The sequence below is a fragment of the Trachypithecus francoisi genome, unplaced genomic scaffold, assembly GCF_009764315.1.
Source record: "Trachypithecus francoisi isolate TF-2019V2 unplaced genomic scaffold, Tfra_2.0 Lachesis_group10, whole genome shotgun sequence".
NCBI classification, from domain to species: Eukaryota; Metazoa; Chordata; class Mammalia; order Primates; family Cercopithecidae; genus Trachypithecus; species Trachypithecus francoisi.
Window position 1 is genome coordinate 69848203 of NW_022681455.1, and position 23548 is coordinate 69871750.

Consider the following 23548-nt stretch of genomic DNA (forward strand, 5'->3'; position numbering starts at 1 on the left):
GTTCTTTTGTGCTCTATAGAATGACTGTAATCACAAAATAATCTCCCAAAGTAGTGAAAGTTTCTCAGTATAAATGATAAGGTCAGTAAAGCCCAGAGAAGCCACATCCAACATCACATGAGCTATAATGCAATGAAGATGAATTTAGTAGCTAATTCAATTTGGCATCAAGTTGAGCTACAGATTAAACATAGAAAAATAGCCAGGCACAGAAAGACAAACTTCACATGTTCTCACTTATTTGTAGGGACTAAAAATTAAAACAATTGTACTTATGGAGATAGAGCATAAAAGGATAGTTACCAGAGGCTGGAAAGGGTAGTGAGGGGTGCAGTTTTTCACAAAGAAGTGGGAATGCTTAACAGATACAAAAAAAATCATTAGAAATATTGAATAACACCTAGTGTTTGTTAGCGCAACCAGGTGACTAGTAAAAAATAATTTAATTGTACATTTAAAAATAACTAAAAGAACATGATCAGATTGTTTGTAACACAGAGGATAAATGCTTAAGGGGATGGATATCCCCTAAATAAATAAATATAGAAAAAACTTGGATAAATGTTTCTATTAGAGAAAAATAAAGTCATTTAGAACATTAAGAACATTAAAAGAATAAAGTACACAGTATTAAACTTGAAGATAAAAAGCAGAGTTTTCAGGTCCAAAGAATTATATTCAGTGTTTGTTTATTCAACAAAGGGTTTTTGTTTGTTTGTTTGTTGTTTTGTTTTGTTTTGTTTTTGGTATCCTCTGTGTGCCAGAAATTGTCCTGGGTCTGGTGGTAAGAATGGCAAACATGGGGGGAAATCATCAATAAACAGTCAAATCAATAAACAAGGTCATTGCAGCCTTGTAAGTGCTCTGAAGAAAATAAACAGGATGTGGTATTGGAAAGTGGGTGAGAATGGCTTCTTCCATAGAGAAGCAGCAAGGGCCTGTCAGGAGAAGCAGCATTTGAGGTGAGATCTGAAGGCTGAGAAAGAGCCAGCCACAGGATGAGCTAAATGCCTGAGATAGCAGCTTTGCATATGAGAGCAATAGAAAGGAGGCCAAAGTGTGCTGTAATGTATGTCCATGTACTCACACATGCATATCCACACATGTATGTGCATATGCGCACACACATACACACACTGAATGATGACAAAATGTGAACATCAGCTAGACTGGTATCCAGAAATCAGGATAGGTAAATTCCCTTGACATCAAATTTTGAAGTGTTCTAACTCCCTTTTCTCCTACCAAATGCACTCCCCTCACCCCAAGCACACACATGGAACTTAGAAAAACATTAAAAATATTGACTTCCAGAAAGGTACAGTATATCTTTATCTCTAGTTCAGGATGTCATATCAAATGACTCCTGCCTGTGCTTGGATGGTGGATAACTTTTATAAATTCAACTATTTGGAAAACACTAGTTTTCAAAGGACTAATGTACAGCAAAAGAAAATGTCTAAGCCTGTTTCGTGCTGCTGTCACAGAATACTTGAGACTGGATGACATATAAAGAACAGAAATTTATTGTTTCACAGTTTTGAAAACTGTGAAGCCCAAGACTGAAGGACCATGTCTAGTGAGGGCTTTCGTTCTCTCGAAAGTTGTTGGAACGAAACAGCATAGTATGTTGGAAGGCATCACATACCAAGAGAGCCCACAGGAGAGATGGAAGGGGCCAAACTCATCCTTCATGAGGGTGCCACTTCTCTGATAACAGCATTAATCCATGTGAGGGCAGAGCCTCTATGACCTAATTAACTCCTAAGGTGCTGCTGTCAGCACTATTGCATTGGAGATTATGTTTTTAACACATGAACTTTGGGGGACACAGTCAAACCATAGCAGCCGGCCACTATATTTTCATGGAAAGAAAATGTATTGAGACTCCCACAAAGTAAACTTCTTTGGATGCCATGAGTGTAAAAATCTTGATTTGAGCTTCATTTCATAGCCATGGTGGCCAATCAAATTGTTAAATATATTTGTGAGTCTGTAATTATGGAGAAAGTCATTGTCTCATAATATATTCCAAAAATAGTTAAATATTTGTTGGTTTTCTTCTTTTTTCAGTGTCTCACAGTCTGTCTCTTTTACCATGCCCATTTATTTCTTGACATCACCATTCATGAACCTTCCCAACATGGTTTTAAATTCAAGCTTCTTGTTTTTTCTGCTTTGGTGGGACCTTGCCATACCATTCTTTTGCCCTTCAAAGCACAATAAAGCCAAGAGCAGAGACATCCTCTTGTATCAGCATTTTGGAATCAATATTTTCGTAGGTGTTTTACAGGTAAATTAGCTATTGGATGAAGTGGAGCTTTAAGAAAGTCTGGCCCTTAAAATAACTATATTCTGGTAATCACAAAGTCATAAAACAGAGCATTTCAGTGATGATGGGTCATGTTTTTTCAGTCTTAATTTAGAATTTTTTTCAACTAACTTTGAGTTGCTGTTACAATTCAACCTGCCTCTGGTGTTTTATATGCCTTAAAACTTGTTGCTACTGTACAATAACTGGGAGAGCATAGCTGCAGGGTTCCAATTACTTTGGCAAAGGAACCTTATTACATTGTCTCCAACTAAGCATGTAATTAATGTCTCTATTTCAAGGCTATTTCAGCAAATTCAAAACCCAGAATCTATCCATACATATTTAGGGATGCATGGGAACACTTGTGATATCTTCATTGCAGCAGACAGTAATACCAGAGGAATTTTTGGAAGAATATGGAATACTTTATCATGGGTTGCAAATATTTTGTTATAATGAAAGATGTGGTTTGAAATTAAACATGTTGTTCTAAAAAGTCTCCATGGAAATAGAATATAATAGAATTACCCACCTCCTAGGACAGTTTTTTATGGGTGAGACATTTTCAGATCGTTACGTCTGAACAGGCATTATATGGCAAGAGAGCACATAGGAGATAAATATCTGTCTACAGTGCATGGGACATTTGCACCTTGAGTATCCTCCTGGCCAGTTGTGTAGGTAAAAAGTCTGTTTATAATAATCTGAACTTAAGCTTCTCTCCATTTTGCAAATAAACACAAAGTATTTTTGCACAATCTTAATACTCTGAATTTTGCAGGAATGCAGCTACCATATACATGAAGAGAATATTGTGGTTAGTTTTGTTCGGAACTTTACCAAGAATTGGTCACCATTTCAAAAAAAAAAAAAATCACACCATTGTGGCAGCACAGCTTGTGGCATTTGAGTTGCCAGTGAAACATGCCCATATTATTATACATTTGCAGCAGTTGCAGTTGCGAGGATTCTGCGTTTAGGTGCCACCATCTAATAATTTAATTATATTTTCTAATCAAGCATATCATGCCCAAACATTTACCTATAGAAATACATTTTTGTCATGAATTACTTTTCTTATTTTCCCCCTTATATTATGGGGGAGTTGGCATTATGTGTGTAGGCAAATTATTTTATTTATTAATTTCTTTTCAGAATATTAGAAAGACATTTAATTACATTATCAAAGGAGAGTTAGGTGAGGTAAGATCAAGAACAATTCTGAAATATATCACTCCTCCAAGGAAAAGGGGGATGTGGTGTATGTGCACACATGTGCCCTTCAGTACAAAGAATGAAGCAGGAAACGGAGATGGGAGAATTGGCCTTGATTTCAGCTCCTATTGAGTGTCAGGCCCCGTGCCCAGCCTTTCAAATGCATGATCTCATTTTTTGTGCACAATGCCGAGAAACGCCATGTGTGCTTTGAATCCTGTAGCCCCAGAGTGCCACATTGGGAGCTGACTGCTTGACATTTGGAGATCAGAGAATGAGAGGAAATGAGTAGATGAATATTCTTGACATTGTTGGAGTGTTAGAATTATTTAAAAGTTCTATTAAATAAGTGACAGTCTCAGAGCCTGATTTATGGTAGTTAATGAAATTTTCACAAATAAGTATTATCATAAAATTTGAAAAAAATCATAGTAGCTGAGCACACAAATTCACATGCATATGAATGTCAGTGCACGTTGGTGCATTCGTGCTTCCTATTTATAGCTTTCGGGACACATCCGAAAGTGATAAATGAACATTGAAATGCTACACATATGTTTATATCCACTTTTAGCTATGGGGTTGTCTCAAAATGTGGTATCTCCACTGAGCCAAATCTCAGGCATTTAGAAAGTACAAAAAATTTAAAACTTTAAAGTGAACCAAAGAGGAGAGAAAAAAAAAAAAAACTAAAACTGAGAGATATGGCAATCATAAACCTGGCACCAAATTACTTTTTAAAGTACTGTATGAAAAATGAAATGTATCAGAATTGGTTACTAATACTTCTTTGTTGGCTAATTGTTATTTTTAAAGACTGATAAAAGAGGACCTTTCTGTTACATAGACATCACCATGGCATTTTTAAGCCTTGAGGATAATTTTGCTGTATATAACATTTCAGGGGTGTAAATGTAAACATTGTAATTTCAAATAAGGGACAGATTGCTTTCTTTTAAAAATGCCCAGGTAAAGCTAAAGGTTAGTACACTTAATGAGGGGTGTGTGTCTCTTCATCTCTTTTTTTATTGGACCAAATATTGCTGTAAGAAGAAATAAAATAAGGCAAAAGAGACCAAGTTCAGAGGAGAGTGTACTGTGCTGAAAAGATGGCGTTTTGCAACCACTGCAATAAAATGAAAATGACTAGAATTTCGAAAACCTTTTTCTTACGTTTCATTTGGTTGCAAGTTGCAGAAACCCAAGTAAAACTGATTTAAGCAAAAAACAAAATGTTAGGTCACCTGACTAAGAAGGCCTAGGGTATTACTTGCTTCAGGCATAGCTAGATACAAGGAATTGAATTTTGTTAAGTTGTCTATCTCTCTTGTCATCTCTTGACTCTGCTCTGCCTCATCTGAATTGACTTCTCTCTAGGTAGACACTTCCAACATGTTGGTGGACAGAAGTATAATATCTAAATTATTCTAATCCAAGCAAAACAAAACTTTCTTTTTCCAAAAGTTAAAGAAAGAGGGGAGTGTGTGTCTTACTGAACCAAGTTGGGTCACATGCCCATGAAGCAAATACTGTAGGCTGGGGGTTGAATTATGCTGATTGCCAGGCCAAGGTTATGTGTCTCCAAGATAGGAGCAAGGGAAGTGTCAGCCCCACCAGAACCTGAACCAAATGCACTGATACCACAGGAAATGAGATTCTATACCCTCCAATTGCTAGTGGCCCAACCCAAGAGGGAGCAGTCAGATATTGCAAAAATTTGTATTGCATATATTATAGTAACATAAATTTTAATTTTATACATATCCCTCTTGAGATGCCAGAAGGCATAGAGAATAACGGAATTTCAAAACTGAGAAAGATCTTGTAAGTTATGTAATTGAACACCATCAATTTAAATATCTTTTGAGAATTCAGTCATCTTTAAATTGAGTCTTGCTAATTGCAAAAACTGGTTACTGTATAGCAGTGCAAAATAATAGATTGGAGGAATATAACATATGAATCAGAATTGTATTAAAAGCATTTGTTGTATATCCCAAAGATATTTTAGGAGTCACTCATTGATGTGAACTACAGGGGTTATTACCAAAAGTTTACACAAAAATTATTTTAATTTGATTTTCCCCATCCCAGGTATGTTATCATTTGTAAAGTCTCTATTATTATAATGACTTTTTACGTAGTTTAAAATGTTCATTGAAAAGTAATTCTAACTTCTTTTTGTATATATATATATATATATTAGTTCCTCTGCTCACTATTTCTCCTAGTTATTACAGACAACAACAATTGGTATGCCCTGTTTACTAGCAAAAAACAATTATTTCATAAATATACACCTTTCAGAAAATGTCCACCTTTAAAAGAAATCCAAAGTGAACCCAAATTTACAGTCAGACACTTAAATCCAAATTCCAATAGCTCACACTAAATAGAGAAGTATTTATAATAGAAATGTATTTGTGCTTCTAATAACCAATGAGTATATGAATATTCATATTTGCCTATTATAGGCAAGTCATTATTAAATATAATTTATGGAAGAATTTACAAAATATTAAATATATTTTGAAGTAATTGCCGAGTCCTTTGTACAAAGGAAGAGAAATTTGACCCAAACTAATGATCTCCCATTATTTGAGATTTGTCATTGTCAGTTTGAGTTTACATTTGAAAATTTTGTGACTGCCTGTAATCCCACTCCTGAGCCCGGACAATGATGTGGGTGTTGTGTTTCAAAACTAGCCAGGACCACAGAGAGCTAAAGGAGCTCTTTTTTTACCTCAATTCACTAGAGCTGATAATGAGGCTAAGGCCTGGGCTATGACCTCTGGGAACGTCCTAAGCTCCCTGGATATGAGGCCACAGACTATAGCACTGTCTCTGTCCTTAAGGAGAATAAGATTTGAAGGATATGGCCATAGTAATGCAAAACACTCTCCAACATTATAAAGCCATCTACATAGCATGCTGTCCAGTGCTAGTGGCCAGACTCTTCATTCCTGAGTCATTCACATCATAAGTGGGAATTATAAAATGATGGGAATCTTTGCTGACCCATGAAAACTGATTTAAGGTTTCAACATAATTAGCTGTCTTTGTGATATTAAGACAGTAATATTAAGTTTTGCAAGAAATACTGATTTTAAAAATTCCAAAGGTCAAAATTGAAATACAAATAGATACTGTAATAGAATTAAAGGGCAAGAATATCTAATGGTGAATCTGTTCAATGAATATAATGAGATTATTCTCAAGCACATGAATCCCTAGCTTAAACAAGAAAATGAGCTATGCAGAGCAGAGATATAATACTGCAATTTCTATGAACTCACTGCCTTTACGTTTTGTCAATACACATTAATTCTGATTTCTTTTAGAAAAACAGAATTACTATTACAAGTATCAGCAAACGGCATGAACGTAAATAAATTTTTATTTAATCCTAAATTTATCTGAACTAGCTGATTTATTCACTATTCCAGTTAGAACAGCATATCCAATAAAAACTCATAATGCCCATGAACTATACAATTCTTTGATTTATCAAAATATTAAGTATAGGCCAGGTGTGATGGCTCACGCCTGTAATCCCAGCACTTTGGGAGGCCAAGGTAGGCAGACTGCTTGAACCCAGCCTGGGCAACATGGCAAAAACCCATCTCTACAAAACATATGAAAAAATTAGCTGGGAATGTTGGCATGCACCTATCGTCACAGCTACTCAGGAGGCTGAGGTGGCCTGAGCCCGGGAGGTCAAGGTTGCAGTGAGCAGTGATCACTCCACTGCAACCCAGCCTGGGCAACAGAATGAGACTCTGCAAGAAAAAAAAAACAAAAAAACAAGTGTTCAATATAAATATTGCTTGTTATAGTTACATTGACAAGTACCCCTAACATGCTATCAGAGCTCAGACATTAAGTTAATGTTATATTTAATAGGTTATTATAGTGATACTGTTTAGCCAACTGAGGTTTTAATTGTGTAAGTAGGATACATTATAAATTAAGAAACTTTTTAGATTTCTATAGAATAGTGGCTTAGTGCATGAGTTATAACATGAGTTATGGTGTGAATAAACAACAAAATAAGGATCAAATTTTGGCCAGTAATTTGAGCAGGAAAAAGATCAACATATTAAATCATTAGGATATTATTTATAATTATAAATACTCATTAATTCTTTATTAGAATTATACCTTCTATATTCATTATTAGTTATGAATTAATTCTCAAGTGCCTCAACTATGAATATCACCATGTGTAAGATGCTAAACCAGTCACTGAGGAAAAACAAATAAATGTGAAAATTGTTGACCTTTTTAAGGAATTTATGGCCTAGAATGTAAGCAAGATATAAAATACTAAACAAGAAGCAATATAAAGCACTCTGTGATACCCATGAGTGAATTGGGGTGTAAATCCTCTAATAGTTAAAAAACAGAACACAGTCACTATGAGATGGTAGCTAGGTCTTCAGAGATGAGTATACTTCATATTAGTAGCATGTGCTTGAAAGTTCATGAGTATATCCAGATACTTCTTATCTCAATATTTCCTTGGATGTAATTACTCTACTTCCTTGAAATATCTTTTAAGCTGGTGTTATGGTTTAACGTATCCTGCAAAGCTTATGTGTTGGAAAGTTAATTCCCAATGCAACAGTGTTGGGAGGGAGGGCCTAATATGAGGTGATTCGGTCATGAAGGCTCTGCCCTTCAATGGTTTAAAGTTGTTATGACAGAAGTGACTTAGTCATCAGAAGAGTGGGTTTGTTATTCAAGAGAGTTTGGTTCACTCACTTGCATGTGCTCTCCTGCTCTTCCGCCTTCTGCCATGGGACAATGCAGCAAGAAAGCACTCACAAGATGCAGGCCCCTTGGACTTCCCAGCCTCCAGAACTGTAAGAAATACATCTCCAATTTTTATAAACCACCCAGTCTCTGGTATTCTGTTACAGAAGCACAAAATAGACTAAGCTGTTATTTCCATTTCAAGCATTAGGTTTCACTTAGGCCCATTATAATATATAATATAACTTATAAATATGAATATTCTCAGATAGGTGCACAGAAGGGGATTGATCAAGCCCCCAGTTCATGGCATACAGACATTAATAGTCCAGAGATTGGCTTCCTTTTTGTATAATACTTCATTTAAAAAATTGTATTTGTCTACCCTATCTCCTATTTTCAATCCCACTTTCCCTATTTGTGTATATTTAATGTAGGACTGTTCACTTCATTTTTAAGTTTTTATGAATGCATATATATTATATATATACATATATATAAAACATATAATTATGTTTTTAAATGTATAAACATTTAGTTATATAAATGGCAAAGAATGGTGTATCAGCCAGGGTTCTCCAGAGAAATAACCAGTAGGATATTTTATTTATAGAGAGAGACAAAGAGAGATGGAGAAGAGAGACAGAGAGACAGATTGCTTTCAAGGAATTTGCTTGCTTACACAACTATGGGGACTGGGAAGTCTGAAATCTATAAGGCAGGCCAGCAGACCGGAAACTCAGGCAGGAGTTGATGCTATAGTCCTGCTGCCAATTTCTAAAGAAACTCTTAGTTTTGCTGTTTAGTCCTTTTGGCCAATTGAATGAGGCCCATCCACACTGTCAAGGTAATCTCCTTTACTTAAAGTCAACTGATTGTAGATGTTAACCACATCTACAAAATGCCTTCCCTGCAACAACTCTGTTATTATTTGATTACTGGGTACTATCGTTTAGCCAAACTGACATGTAAAACTTGTCCTCATACATGGCTTCTGGTTTCCTATTCTGCGTAAGATTTCCCCCTACTTCATCAAGTAACTTTATTTTAATTTAAAACTATATGCCTAGCTTCAACAACAGAATACACTTGTGGATTTAGGTTGTATATCCCCATTTCAACTCAAGAAAAAGAATCTGTATTTTCTACAGTCCAGTCTGGTAACATTTCTTTGAGATCAGACATGGAGGTTCCAGAGTTGGAATGTGAAATGAATACAATAGAGGCTCTGAATATGCTGGAGGCACTGAAACTGGTTCTTGGCATCATAGTCCTTAACTGTGGGACCACCTGCAGTCCTGTTCTTGAATGAGAATGACAACCAGCCTTCCTTTAGCACATTCTACATGCCAGACCTTGGGCCAAGAGCTTTTTATGCAATATATTTATTTCTCACAGCAACCTCATAAAACTCTCCCAAAGAGTGTAACAGAATTAAATGTGTAGCCCTCCAGATGACACTGAAGAAGCATCAAGCTACTTTGAAAAAAAATATTTTAAATTTTATTTATTATATCATATGTTCTATTTACTACATTTTAAGGCCATTTAGAATAATTCAGATTAAAACAGAGGAAAAAAATTTACTTTGATTACTAGTACCTTATTGTGTACTTTAAATCTGACTCTTGATAACCAGATTAATAATTATAAGAGAAAGCCTACCTTTATCCCCACCCCTATATCAGAATCTCTGAGTTACAATTTGAATTTCAAGGGTAATGCCACACACTTTTTAATGAAGTCTTATTTGACCTCTCATTCTTTATACAGCAAAACAATGGTAGCAATTTTAGGTCACTCAAATATTTTTACAACAAAATAAACAATCCTCTTTTTACTTAATCTGCAGATAAAATTAACCATTGACTCAGCTTTGTCCCTCATGTGGGCAAAGCAAACCCCAACCTCATATCATAACTTTAACTTAGAAAGAATTCTATTTGTGTTAGTTATAGTCTCGTTTCAGTAACATAGATCCTAAGACATAATTCTGAAGATGAACTTTTTGCAGACTTCTGAATCAAAGTAGTTGGTTTAGAGAGAGCCCTGTAGTCCGCATAGAGGAATCCTCTTAAGGCCCAAGAACTCATGTCTCACCACCAGTTGAAAATAGAGCAGAGGCCTGAACTCAGAACCCCCAGCCCTGACCCCAACTGCAGCCCAGTCAATTACACTGCATTCTGACCTTACTAGAGCTCGGTCTCATAAAACTTGTTCTTGTAAACTCTGTGCTCATACAAACATGCATGTCTGCATTGAACTTAAGGAATTGTAACACGATCGTTGTATTGCAGTGAATGCCCCTGTTTCCTTATGATTCTTCCACAGCCCTATCAATCCCTAGACTGCACCACTGTTAAAGTTTCCTGAGATAATCAGGAAGATATTCTAAGAAATTGCACCAGGACATTTGTTCAGGCCTCTAATAGCAGAACTTTACTTGTTTCTTGAGGCAACCATGGAGTTCAGTCTCAGACCAACCAAAATCAATAATTGTCTTAGACACAATCTTTGTCCTTTATTCCCACTGATTCTCCTTGTTTTAAAAGAAACAATTTCAGAAGTGAAGAGGGGCATGCAATGCCACATACACGTTCATTCTCAACATTTTAATTTTTGCATATAAAAATCTATATAATAGACTCAAGAAAAATCTGGGCTGTGAACAGACAGTTAATGGGAGAAAAGTCACCTCACTGCCTCATTGCTAACTACTAAGAGCCTTGCCTCCCAAAGTCTTGTATGAGAATTGCCAAATGTATAAATTTCTCCAAGGACCTTAGCTCTCACGGGCTTTTCTGAAAGTTTATGCTTAATGGTTTTCATTTCCAAAAGTAGGGCTTATACCAGCTACTTCTGCACAATGTGTCCACACCAGAATATTCCCTACAGGCACTGGATCTGTCCTATAAATTAGTCTTTATCAGACTTCTTCTCAGAACTCTGCAGTTTTGGTGACATTATATAAATACTTTAACTGTTTTATGTAGTTTTGAGAAAAAGAAAAAAATGCTCCTAATATGTTCACAAATCATCACCTTGGGAAGTATTAGACCTACTTGTTGCTATCAGATACATTTTAGTTTGTTGGTTCTTTGACTAAACACTTAATATCATGATCTTCCTCATCTTTTTAATTTTCCTGAAGTGGCTTTTCAGAGATAAGATAGGTTCCCCTAAGATAGGTTCTTCTAAACTCTTATAAATAATGCTTTTGTTTGTGAGTAATATAAGCCCAATAATCTTCCCTTGAATAACTTTAGTAACTATAAATAGATGCATTTCAGGAGATAAAATAAAGCATAGCAAATTATAAAACATAGGCTCTTGAATATAAGCTTGAATATATAAATATAGATTGATATAAACTTGTGCATTTGTATAAACTTACATGCCACCGTTCTGACTTTTTTGAGAAATGCTTTACAGTATACTTTTTAATGTTAAATTTTTGTGGGTACATAGTAGGTGCCTATGTTTACATAGGGCATATAAGGCATAATGATCACATCACCTCAAGCATGTATTCATTGTGTTAAAATAATCCAATTATATTCCTTTCATTATTTTTAAGTATACAATAAATTATTATTGACTGTAGTCACCCTGTTGTGCTATCAGATAATAGGTTTTATTTATTCTATCTCACTATATGTTTCTACCCATTAACCATCCCCTCTACCCCCACCCCTCCACTGCCCTTCCCCAGCCTCTAGTAACCATCGTTCCACTCTCTATCTCCATGATTTCAATTGTTTTGATTTTTAGATCCCACAAATAAGTGAGAACATGTGATGTTTGTCTTTATGTGCCTGGCTCGTTTCATTTAACATAATGACTCTACTTCCGTCTCTGTTGTTGCAAATGACAGAATCTCATTCTTCTTTATAGCCCAGTAGTACTCTATAGTGTATCATGTTTTATTTATCTGCTCATCTGTCAATGGACACAGGTTGCTTCCAAATCTTGGCTGTTATGAACAGTGCTACAATAAACATGGGAGCGCAGATATCTCTTCAATATACTGATTTCCTTTCTTTTGGGTACATACCAGCAGTGGGATTGCTGAATCATATAGTAGCTCTATTTGTAGTTTTTTGAGGAACCTCCAGCTGTTCTCCATAGTGATTGTACCGATTTATATTCCCACTAACAGTATACAAAGGTTTTTCCCTTTATTCCACATTCTCAGTAGCATTTGCTATTGCCTGTCTTTTGGATAAAAGCCATTTTAACTGGAGTGAGTTGATATCTCATTAGAGTTTTGATTTGCATTTCTCTGATAACCAGTGATGTTGAATCCTTTTCATATACCTGTTTGCAATTTGTATGTCTTCTTCTGAGAAATGTCTATTCAGATTTTTGCCCATTTTAAAATCAGATTATTGGATTTTTTTCTACAGAGTTGTCTGAGCTTCTTACATATTCTGGTTATTAATCCTTTGTCAGATGGGTAGTTTGAAAATATTTTCTCCCATTCTGTGGGTTGTCTCTTCACTTTGTTGATTGTTTCCCTTGCTGTGCAGAAGCTTTTTAACTTGATGTGATTCCATTTGTCCATTTTTGCCTTGGTTGCCTGTACTTGTAAGGTATTACTGAAGAAATCTTTGCCCACTCCAATGTCCTGGAGATTCTCTCCAATGTTTTCTTGTAGTAGTTTCATAGTTTGGGATCTTAGACTTAAGCCTTTAATTGATTCTGATTTGATTTTCATATATAGCAGGAGATAGGGATCTATTTTCATTCTTCTGCATATGAAAGTTTCCCAGCACCATTTGTTGAAGAGGCTATCCTTTCCCTAACATATCTTCTTGGCACTTCTGTTGAAAAATGAGTTCACTGTAGATATATAGATATATAGATTTGTTTCTGGGTTCTCTATTCTGTTCCACTGATCTATGTGTCTGTTTTTATGCCATTACAATGCTGTTTTGGTTACTATACCTGTGTGGTACAATTTGAAGCCAGGTAATGTGATTCCTCCAGTTTTGTTCTTTTTGTGCAGGATAACTTTGGCTATTCTGGGTCTTTTGTGATTCCATATACACGTTAGAGTTGTTCTTTCTATTTCCATGAAGAGTGTATTTGGTATTTTGATAGGGATTGCACTGAATCTGTAGACTGCTTTAAGTAGTATGAATATTTTAACAATATTGATTCCCCATCCATGAACATGGAATATCTTTCTGTTTTACTGTTTCCTCTTTAATTTCCTTTATCAGTGTTTTATAATTTTCATCATAGAAATCTTTCAATTCTCTGGTTAATTTCTAGGTATTTTGTTTTATTTGTAGCTATTGGAAATGGGATCACTTCCTTGATTTCTTTTTCAGATTGTTCGCTGTTGGCATATAGAAATGCTTCATAGTATACTTTACTTTCTGGTGCCTGAAATCTGCTGGGAGGCAAATGGTGACAGAGACCTGAAGAAAGTGGAGCCCAGAAATGTCTGGGTTTTGACTTTATCTCTTTCTTTGGTGGTCTTTCATGATGCTAAACAAGTCCTGTGTGCTTAGATAGAAACTGAAGCCTGTGAGAATGTTTTCTCTTTTACTTGGGGTGGATTGGGATCCTCACCATACAGCATTAATTTCTTAACTACATTTATAATCATAGAAGACAATAGAGGCATCATTCCAGACAATATTTTTAAAGCCAGTTGGCACAAGAAATAAGACAAGCAAAAATGCAAAAAGTGACAAAAGCTCTACCCAATGAGGAGTCAGTCCCCATCTAAGTAATGCAAAAATGGGATTGGCTTGAGGAGGTAGGAATGGGAACCCAGTACTGAAGTTATAAGCCAAATCAAAATATGAGAAATCTAGAAGATATATTTCTTCAAAAAGATAACATAAAGTGCTTAGGGTCAGTTCAACAAAATCCTTAAGGAACAAACCTGAAGAGACAAAAAATAGCAACAGACGAAGTAAGGCAATAAGCAGAGAATCATAATGCTTACACAGCCTCAAGAGGTTCTCTTAATATGACCTGCTGAGAAATAAAATATTATCTGAAAATTGCAAGACTCCAAGACATTGGCCCAATGTTCCTATTATTAAGGAATTAAATGTGTCTTCTGCATTTCCCATATTTTAATTTGGCTTGTTACTGCAGTACAGAGTTCCCATTCCTACTTCCTCAAGCCAAGCCCATTTTTGCTCCTTGCATGGTAAACCACTGGACTGAAGCTCATTAAGCCTTCCTTTTAAATTTTATTTATTAATTTTCAGTTTCATTTTTCTCCTAAATGAGAATAAGATCGACAAACAGCTTTATAGTTTGAAAAACTTCTTTCTATAAGCAATAAACATTCAGTTTGATAAGCAGCCTTTGTCTCTGTTCCTATTTATTATATATATGTTGCATTTCTCATGGACATTTGTCAATGAGAATTTTTAATCTCTGTGGTAAGGTGATTTCTTCCCTTTATTTATTTATTTATGCATTTGTTTATTTTGATGTCAGGGAGTCCTACAATTTAGTTGACTTATTTAATCATTTAAGAGAATAGTATTGAAACAGTCAATTTTGATAGCAGCATGTCTGGGTTCAATAATTAGCTACATCTTGCTAATCTGTATAATATTCATACCATAGGGCTTAGTTAATTGTAAATACTCAACAAATTTTTATTTTTAACCTCACTATGTTTACTTAGTATTTATTATGAAAATAACAATATAGTGGTTATTTCAAAAGTAATTGATTAATTTACACAATAATTATCTTTACTGTCAAGAGGGTTAAAATCTATTAAATTATAAATGATAAATTTAATTATTATCTATAATCAAGAGCATCTTTTAGTATTTAGAAATTATTTCTCTACTTAATATCAGGATCTCTCATGTCCTGAAGATTATTATCATTATTATTTTTTTTTACCTACGGAGTTTTGCTCCATCACCCAGACTGGAGTGCAGTTATCCAATCATAGCTCACTGCAGCCTCAAACCCCTGAAGGGATCCTTTTGCCTCAGCCTCCTAAGTAGCTTGGACTAAAGGCATGCACTACTATACCTGCTTGATTTTTTTTTTATATATTTTGTAGAGACAGGGTCTCAATATGTTGCCGAGGCTGATCTTAAACTCCTGACCTCAAGCGATCCTCCCACCTAAGCTTCCTGAAGTGTGAGCCTCCACACCTGGCCTAGACTTAAAGAATAAATAATGAGTTGCTCTGTACAAGAGGTTGACACACGATGAGGAAAAGTGTTCCAAGCAGAGGAAGCTGCAAGCGCAAATCCCTACGAGCAAAATACATGGTCTTTGGGGTAACTGGAAGTCCATTATGGCTATTTTACAGAAAGGGAAGTGAGAAGAAAGTAGGTAGTGTTAGATAACTTGGACTTCATCCTGACAGTATTAACTTGCCAAAGAAGAGTTAGGAGGAGACAGATGTGATCAAATGTGTTTTACTGGCAGCAGCATGAGGAGTTCACTAGGGGCAGGATGGGGACAGAAATTGAAGGAGAGAGTCAATGGTGGCCTTCTCTGGGCTAGTGGCAAAGGAAATGGAGAGAAGCAGACTGATTTGAGTGATACTTAGTAATATCTAAGAAAGAAAAAGTTGTTAGAATTTTGAATATTTTGCAAACAATCAAACACACACTTAAGAGAGGTTACACAAAAGGAGTATTCACTTTGGGAATGGCAAAAATGGAGAGATGTAATATAAAGAAACAGAGACTAAGTTGATTTATTTTTGTGTGGTCTGGAATATTTAGTTAAAGTGTCTTACATCAACCAAACCAAAATACAAGGAGTTGTTCTGTGCAAGAGGGTGCACAGAGCACTGTATGAGGGTACCCATTATCAAAACCCATCATGTTTTTATTAGCCATTAATTTTCTCCTATTTCTTATGTTACTCATCCTGATAATCCACTGCATCTATTTAAAATACATGGAAAAGCCCTTTTTACTTTTTATTTGTGAGTCTAGTGCCCCGGCACTTTCAAGGAGCCTTTCCCAAGTCAGGTGGTGAATGAAGAATAACTATAAAAGTGATACCACCACCGGGCGCGATGGCTCATGCCTGTAATCCTAGCACTTGGGAGTCCGAGGTGGGTGGATTGCCTGAGGCCAGGAGTTTGAGACCAGTCTGGCCAACATGGTGAAACCCCGTCTCTATTAAAAATACAAAAAAAAAAAAAAAATAGGTAGCGTATGTCTGTAATCCCAGCTACTCCGGAGAGTGAGACAGGGGAATTGTTTGAACCAGGGAGGTGGAGGTTGCAGTGAGCTGAGATCGCGCCACTGCACTCCAGCCTGGGTGACTGAGTGAGACTCCATCTCAAAAAAAAAAAAAAAAAAAAAGCGACAGTACATTTTTTGAGTCATGTCTATATTGACTAGGTAAAACCTTGCACACAGAAGAACACATGTAAAAATTATAATCCATGGGGTTGAATGCTGACCACGTTGGATGGAAATTTGCACACAGTGCATTTCTCTACAATTCAGTCCTAAAAATGTCAAGACAGAGGAGCGTTTAGTGACAGCCATCCTGGATAACAAAGATGCACTGCTTTCTAATGCTTCCCCTTACTTTCACATTTTTCTAAAGTTCACAGATGTGCCCTCGATGTGGTCTGTGTATTTTTGTGAACTGCTGGAAAATTTCACTCACACACCAGTGGATCCAATGAACACAAAATACCTCTTCCAGAGAGCAGTTGCCAATAAGCAGTATTTTTAGAGGCACATGTCACAGTTTCTGTTTGCTTCTGTTGTGGCTTTTAATGGGCCCCGAATGATTAAGAAACAGCCTCTGATAAAAGGCATCGCTCGACTGCTTCATTATGTACTATGGGTAGTAAATATTTACTACACAGTGGGCTCAAGCTAACATGTTTTTAAACCGTGTTCCAGTTACATCAGCGCCCAGAGAATAGCCTTTACTCCCTTGAACATGTTTGTCATTTCCTTAAATGCTCCTTGACAATGATGTCATATTATTTATGCATGCTTCCTCAGGAAAATATGTTGGTTAATTTTATGAATTATTTGGTAAACTTTATTACTCACTCTAGGAGACTATACCTGTTTCCAATAATTTTCTCTTACCTGTTGAGTAAAGGAATTCTATTGAGAGAAGAAGTGTGAAGCAAAGGACACAAATGTAGATCTAAACATCAGAGCTAATAGGACATTTTATTGCCTAGATTGCATGTGGTATGTTGCTGGGACTAGCTTTCCTGTGAGGATTGGAGAACGAGGATTTCTGCTATCTGGCCAGAGTAGAAATCTATTTTCCTTTCTCATTGTTAGAGTAATGAGAGTATAAGAATTTCTCACCGTCCGGCATTAGCAGGGAAACTTTCTATTTGTTCTACTGTGATTGGAAATGAAAAAGGAAATGCTTGCTTTTAAAAACACTTCCAGCTACTATAATGCTAATGCTAGAAATTATGACTGTGAGTAAGAGGAGGGGAAAAGTCATTCAGGTGCCATTTTGGCTTTCCATGAGCATGGCTATAAAAATAAAGTGCCTCTTTGGGCATGCTTAGTCATTACTTTGGGGTTAAAGTTGAAGTCAGAAAAAAAAACTATCTGAAACATAGACATGTGGTTTTCATTCTGACGTAAAGAATTAACAATTTTCCGCAGCTACAACTATGGAGGGTTAGTATCTTTTAATCTGTCTGTTTTCTAAAACAACATGGTAACGTTTTATTTTGGTTAACCTGGAGGTGCAAAGAATACCCTGTGTCTGGTTCTCCTTGGTACAGAGTATTCGCTGTATAAACTGATGAGGTTCATTTCCATGTGTTTGTAAAAAGACAGGAAAATGTCTTCTTGCCTAAAAGTTATGCATGGCATCATTGCACATGGCATTGCTCAAGCACAGATCTCGCCTAGTGGTTCCAAAATGAAAGGAGAGTGGGGAGTTGCCAGGGTCAGAGCCTTCGTGCAAAATAAGCTGCCACTAATTGGCATTGAACTTCCATAACTCCCTGTGCTGGGTTTGCAGTGAAGGAAAATTTTGTTGATGGTCAGTTCTGAAAGCATATTTCTGCTAGAAAAGAAAAATAGTAGAGAGAGTTTTTATTCTTTCTTCCTCCTCCCAGACTACTCTGCTCAGGCTTCCTGAATCTAAGGAAGTCTAATAGATTATGAATTCTAGAGAGTAAATTATAAAGGTTCATCTGAATGTCATCTGCTACCCAAGTTCTATATATCCCCTCTTAGGAAAGAATCATAATTGATTATAATTATTTTTCTATGTTTGTGGATAAGTATACCATAAATGATATACACAAGCATCTCTTTCCCACTGAAAAAGAATGCTATATTCTACCAGTAGTTTTTGTAAAAGAGTAAAAGAGACTCCTCTCAGAATGAATCCTCTGCACTCCTATAGCTCTGTCACAGTAACAGCATGTGTCACAACTGGCATGTATTGAATTATTTAAGGATGATTCTTTCTGTCCCAGTGGATTAGGAGACTGTGGAGGCCGAATTCCAGGTGTCTGTCATCCTTGGACTCCTACTGTTACCGGAAAGGGGTCCCAGTTCAGACCCCTAAAGAGCGTTCTTGGATCTCACACAAGAAAGAATTCGGGACGAGTCCATAGAGTAAAAGGAAAGCAAGTTTCTTTGAGAAATAAAGAAACAAAAGAATGACTACTCCATAGGCAGAGCAGTCCCAAGGGCTGCTGTTTGGCTATTTATAGGGTTATTTCTTGATTATCTGCTAAACAAGGGGTGAAGTAGTCATGAGATTTCTGGGGGAAAGAGGTGGGCAATTCCCAGAACTGAGGGTTCCTCCCCTTTTTACACCATATAGGGTGACTTCCCGACGTTGCCATGGCATTTGTAAACGGTCATGGGGCTGGAGTGTCTTTTAGCATGCCAATGCATTACAATTAGCTTATAATGAGCAGTAAGATGACCAAAGGTCACTTTCATTGCCATCTTTGTTTTGGTGGGTTTTGGCGGGCTTCTTTATTGCATCCTGTTTTATCCACAGGGTCTTTATGACCTGTATCTTATGATAACAGTCCTGCTGACCTCCTGTCTCATCATGTGACTAAGAATGCCTGACCCCCTTGGAATGCAGCCCAGCAAATCTTATCCTCATTTTATGTAGCCCGTATTCAAGAGGGAGTCACTCTGGTTTGAATGCCTCTGACACTACAATGCATGGGCCAGCACTCTACCTGTAGTAGGTGCTCCAATCATGTTTATTGAATGAAATCATATTGTACAGGGAGCCCATAGGGAATATCATTTATACTCTGCTAAAAAGCATTTAATTTTAGGATGGATTTAATGGCAAAACCTCTGTGTACTGACATGGGAATTACTGCTAAAAATGTGTACACAGGGGATCTTGGAACTGACGTGATAAAAAATCAGTGAAAAAGAGCTAAGAGCCACTTTTGTATGAGGAACGTCACTCCTGGCCAGAAATGGAGTCAGAGAGGCTTGTTAACTTTGTGTAGAATGGAGCTAGGTTGATTAGACTGGCTCCAAAGGCTAGCTCCACTTAGAAGCCATAGTAAGTGGCACATTAAGTGCACCCAAGCTAAATTTCTAACTGTAAAGGACATTGCAAAAGCTTTAGGAACTAGTGAGAGCAAATTACAAAACAAGCAGCAAGCCAGGATTTACCCTAGAACCTACTGTCATAACAATTACTGGGTCAAGTGAGGGGCATTTTAAAATGGAAACACTATTTTTCTAATTTAAGTGGATTAAAAATGCGTATTTCCCTGAGTGATTTATAATCTATTGATAATTAATTTATAAGATACTATTACAATGTAGTATACACTGCCTTGAAAACATTCCAAGCGAGATTGCTTTCCTGGTGAACATGCATTGGTTTTGATTTTTCTTTGTTATGCCCCACGTAGAAATGCTGTTTTTTCACTCATAAGGAACTATGATGTTTAATCTATTTGATTTTGTGTTCATTTTGTCTGTTTTTATCATTTACCTAAGACTAAAGTGAACAATGAGAAATATATATTTAAACCAAACAAAACTTTTAAAATAGCTTTTTTTCAGAGGCTTATTTCCAGAATTCTCCCAGAGTGAAAGTCGCACCCTAAGAATATGTTAGGCCACCTGGGGAAACATTTATTTTTTACTTTTTTCCATAAAATCTGTATTCTTTGTTAAATAGAAACATTTATTTTTGAAGCCTACTCAGGTATAGTTTATTGCTCGGTAAGAGTAATCTGAGTTTACAAAGCTTTTCATCTGTTTGTTAGCATGTTGCATATATCTGGGAATAGAAACTTAACTGTTTTTAATCCAAATGGGCCTCTTCCTTTGCTATCCACAATTAATAGAAATTACTGTCTCTCACACCCACCTCCTGTACCACCTTTTAAAGTGAAAGTTTTAAAACAGTTGTCCCTAGGTATCCAAGAGGTATTGATTCCAGGATCCCCAGGGATTGGTTTCAGGACCCATGTGGATACCAAAATCTGCAGGTGCTCAAGTCCTCGATATAATGTAGTATTGCATATGGCCCAAGCACATTCTCTCATATACTTTAAGTCATCTGTAGATTACTTATAATACCTAGTATAATGTAATTGCTATGTAAATAGTTGTTTTACTGTATTTTTTATTTGTATTACTTTTTTGTTGTAATGTTATTGTTTATTTTTTCAAATATTCTTGTTCTGTTGTTGGTTGAGTCTGTGGATATGGAGAGTCGACTGTACCCTGTTGTACTCCTTGGATCAGGCGTTTAGGAACAGTGGCTGGGCTATGAGTGGGTTATTCTGGGCTTGCTGACTGTATAAAGATTTGGTTCATGTCACTGTCACCCAGAGCCTATGGAGCCAGGCAGGATCAGAGGAGAAAAGAGGTCAGGCAGGACTGCTACCAAAGCAAGAGGATGGCCCAGCACAGAGCCAGGCCCAAAGCCACTGATGCACAATATTTTGGATCTAGGAGCAGAAGTTAAGGGAAGGATAGGAGGCAGAAGACAAGGTTGTGGTCCTGTCCACCCTGGAAAATGAGTGTCTGCCTCTGAGAATAGGATGAATTAGCCATGCTCAGTGGTGCTCTTCCACTGCAGTGCAATGTAACGGCTCACTATCCAACCTGCAGCCAGGCTGCCTGGCTTCAAGTCCTCACTCTGGTACTTACTAATTGTGTAACCTTAAGGAGATGACTCAAGCTCTACAAGCACCTATTTCTTCATCTGTAAAATGAGGGTTATAAAATCATTACCAACCTCATGGATTCCTGTGAAGATTACTTAGAAAATATAAAATACTCTAGCTCACTCCTGTAAAGAACAATGCCTGACACAGGAAGTTAAGCATTTTTGCATCATATGTCTTTTACAACTCCAACTGCATGCCATCAAACTCTTTAAATTCTGTATGGCTTACTTCTACCACATAGTATTTGCTATGGTCTTTGTTTCTGTGTCAAATCCTTGGCAGTAAATTAATTTTTAATTCAAATCTGGTGGTTTACTTATGTCAAGCACCTATGCATAGAGGCATAGTCTCAGTCTTTCCCTTTATCATCCTGTTAATTGTCAAAGCTGATGAGGACACTACCAATCCAGGCCACAGTGACATAAGAAGAATTAATTAGTCTCTTGGTTATTTTTGTATGCATTTCCTTTAAAGCAGAATACCCTCACATAGAGTTTTAAGTAGGAGACAATTTGTCAGAAGATAATGCTTATTTGGAGTTTTAAGTAGTAAGCAGTTTGGTGTAATATTCATAATTTTATATGAATTTGTACATAGAATCTTATCAGCTGAATTCAGAAAACAATGAGCAAATATCAGGCAAGGGGAGGCATGGGAAGGGAGTGGAGAAGTGGACCATGGTCAGGAAATATGGGATTCAGTTTGGGATAATTTATTTGAAGTCCTATGTGAATGTATGGAGTTCTAGTGCTTGGGGTTTTAGAAGATGCAAAGGAGAATCAACTTTTACTCTCAAGGAGCCTATAGAGTCAGATGGGTGATATATAACATGTAGATGGGGACTTTACAACCTCAGAACCTAACGCATGCCTGGCACATAGAAACTGCAAATCACTCACTTTTTATCCTTAGAACACAGCAAATGAAAAGATGTAATAAAAGGTTAAAATCAGATTTTTATAAGTATCATAAGAGAGGTGTAAAGTTCTATGTGGTATAAACAAGGAGAGATGAAGGAAAGATGTGGAAGACCAAGCACTTGACTGGGTCTTCCAAGATGTGCAGAATACGTGGCTCTGTGGGTGGAGAAGACATGAGCAAAGGCACAAGGTGAGAAGATTCAGGAAACATTGTGAGCACTTTAGTTTGATGAAAGGGAAGTGGTGAGAAATGAAGTTGAAACGTAGATTGGTTCCAAACCAATCAGGACCTTCAAAGCTAAGCTTAGATATTTGAACATGATTCTACAGGCAATGAGGATCCAAGGAAAACTTTATATCAGAGTAGTAGCATGATCAGATTTAAGCGTCAGGAAGTCACATCATTAAAATGGATCAACAGCTTAACCATTGGGCAGTTAGTTTAGAAATAAGACTGGTGCAAGAGGGATTTATTTAGAAGATAAAATTGATATGACTCATTTTGCATCTCTAAGTGACAGATGATGGTGCCATCAGCAGAGCCAGAAAGCCCCCAAAGAAGATCTGGCTTGATGGAAAGATGACAAGTTTAACTTGGGACACATTAGGCTGTTGGTGCTGGCAGGACATTCAACACCAAAACTCATGAGAGAGATTTTCAGTGGAGAGATCATTCATGTACAGAAAATAATTGAAGCCTTGGGATTACCAAAGGAGAAAGTGCCTGAGAACAGAGGCTTAAGGCCATTTGCTTAAGGAACACCCCCACTTGCAGAGCAAGAGCATACCAAGAGTGAATGGCAAGAAATGAGGTGAACACTTTGGAGAGTTGCAGAAGTCATGGGGGAGAAGGTGTCAGAAAGGAAAGTCTGGACAAGAATTTTATTGTCGCAAATAAATATGGAACCTGAGAAGAGATGCTGATTTGATGACTAAGAGAAAACTGGTGACCTTTCAGGAGAGTAGAAGAGTAGTAAGGATCAAAGGCATGCTGTGAAAGATTAAGGAGGGAATACGTGGTGAGCAAGTAGAATCAATGAGCACAGAAGATTTTCTCAGGGTGCTTGGTAGTAAAAGCAAAGACATCCTAGAATTATCTTAATTTTATTATTTGCTTAAAAGTCACCAACTTCACTTGACAACTTAAGGGAATAGTAAAACTGAAGTAATTTTGTAAGAACAGGGAGACTACAATGGGCTATACAC

General features: G+C 36.7%; 1 protein-coding gene across 2 annotated transcripts in view; it reads left to right on the forward strand.

The window, feature by feature from the left end:
- KCNQ5 (potassium voltage-gated channel subfamily Q member 5) overlaps positions 1-23548 on the forward strand; it is a 591803-nt gene that overhangs the window by 181582 nt on the left and 386673 nt on the right. The window lies entirely within an intron of this gene.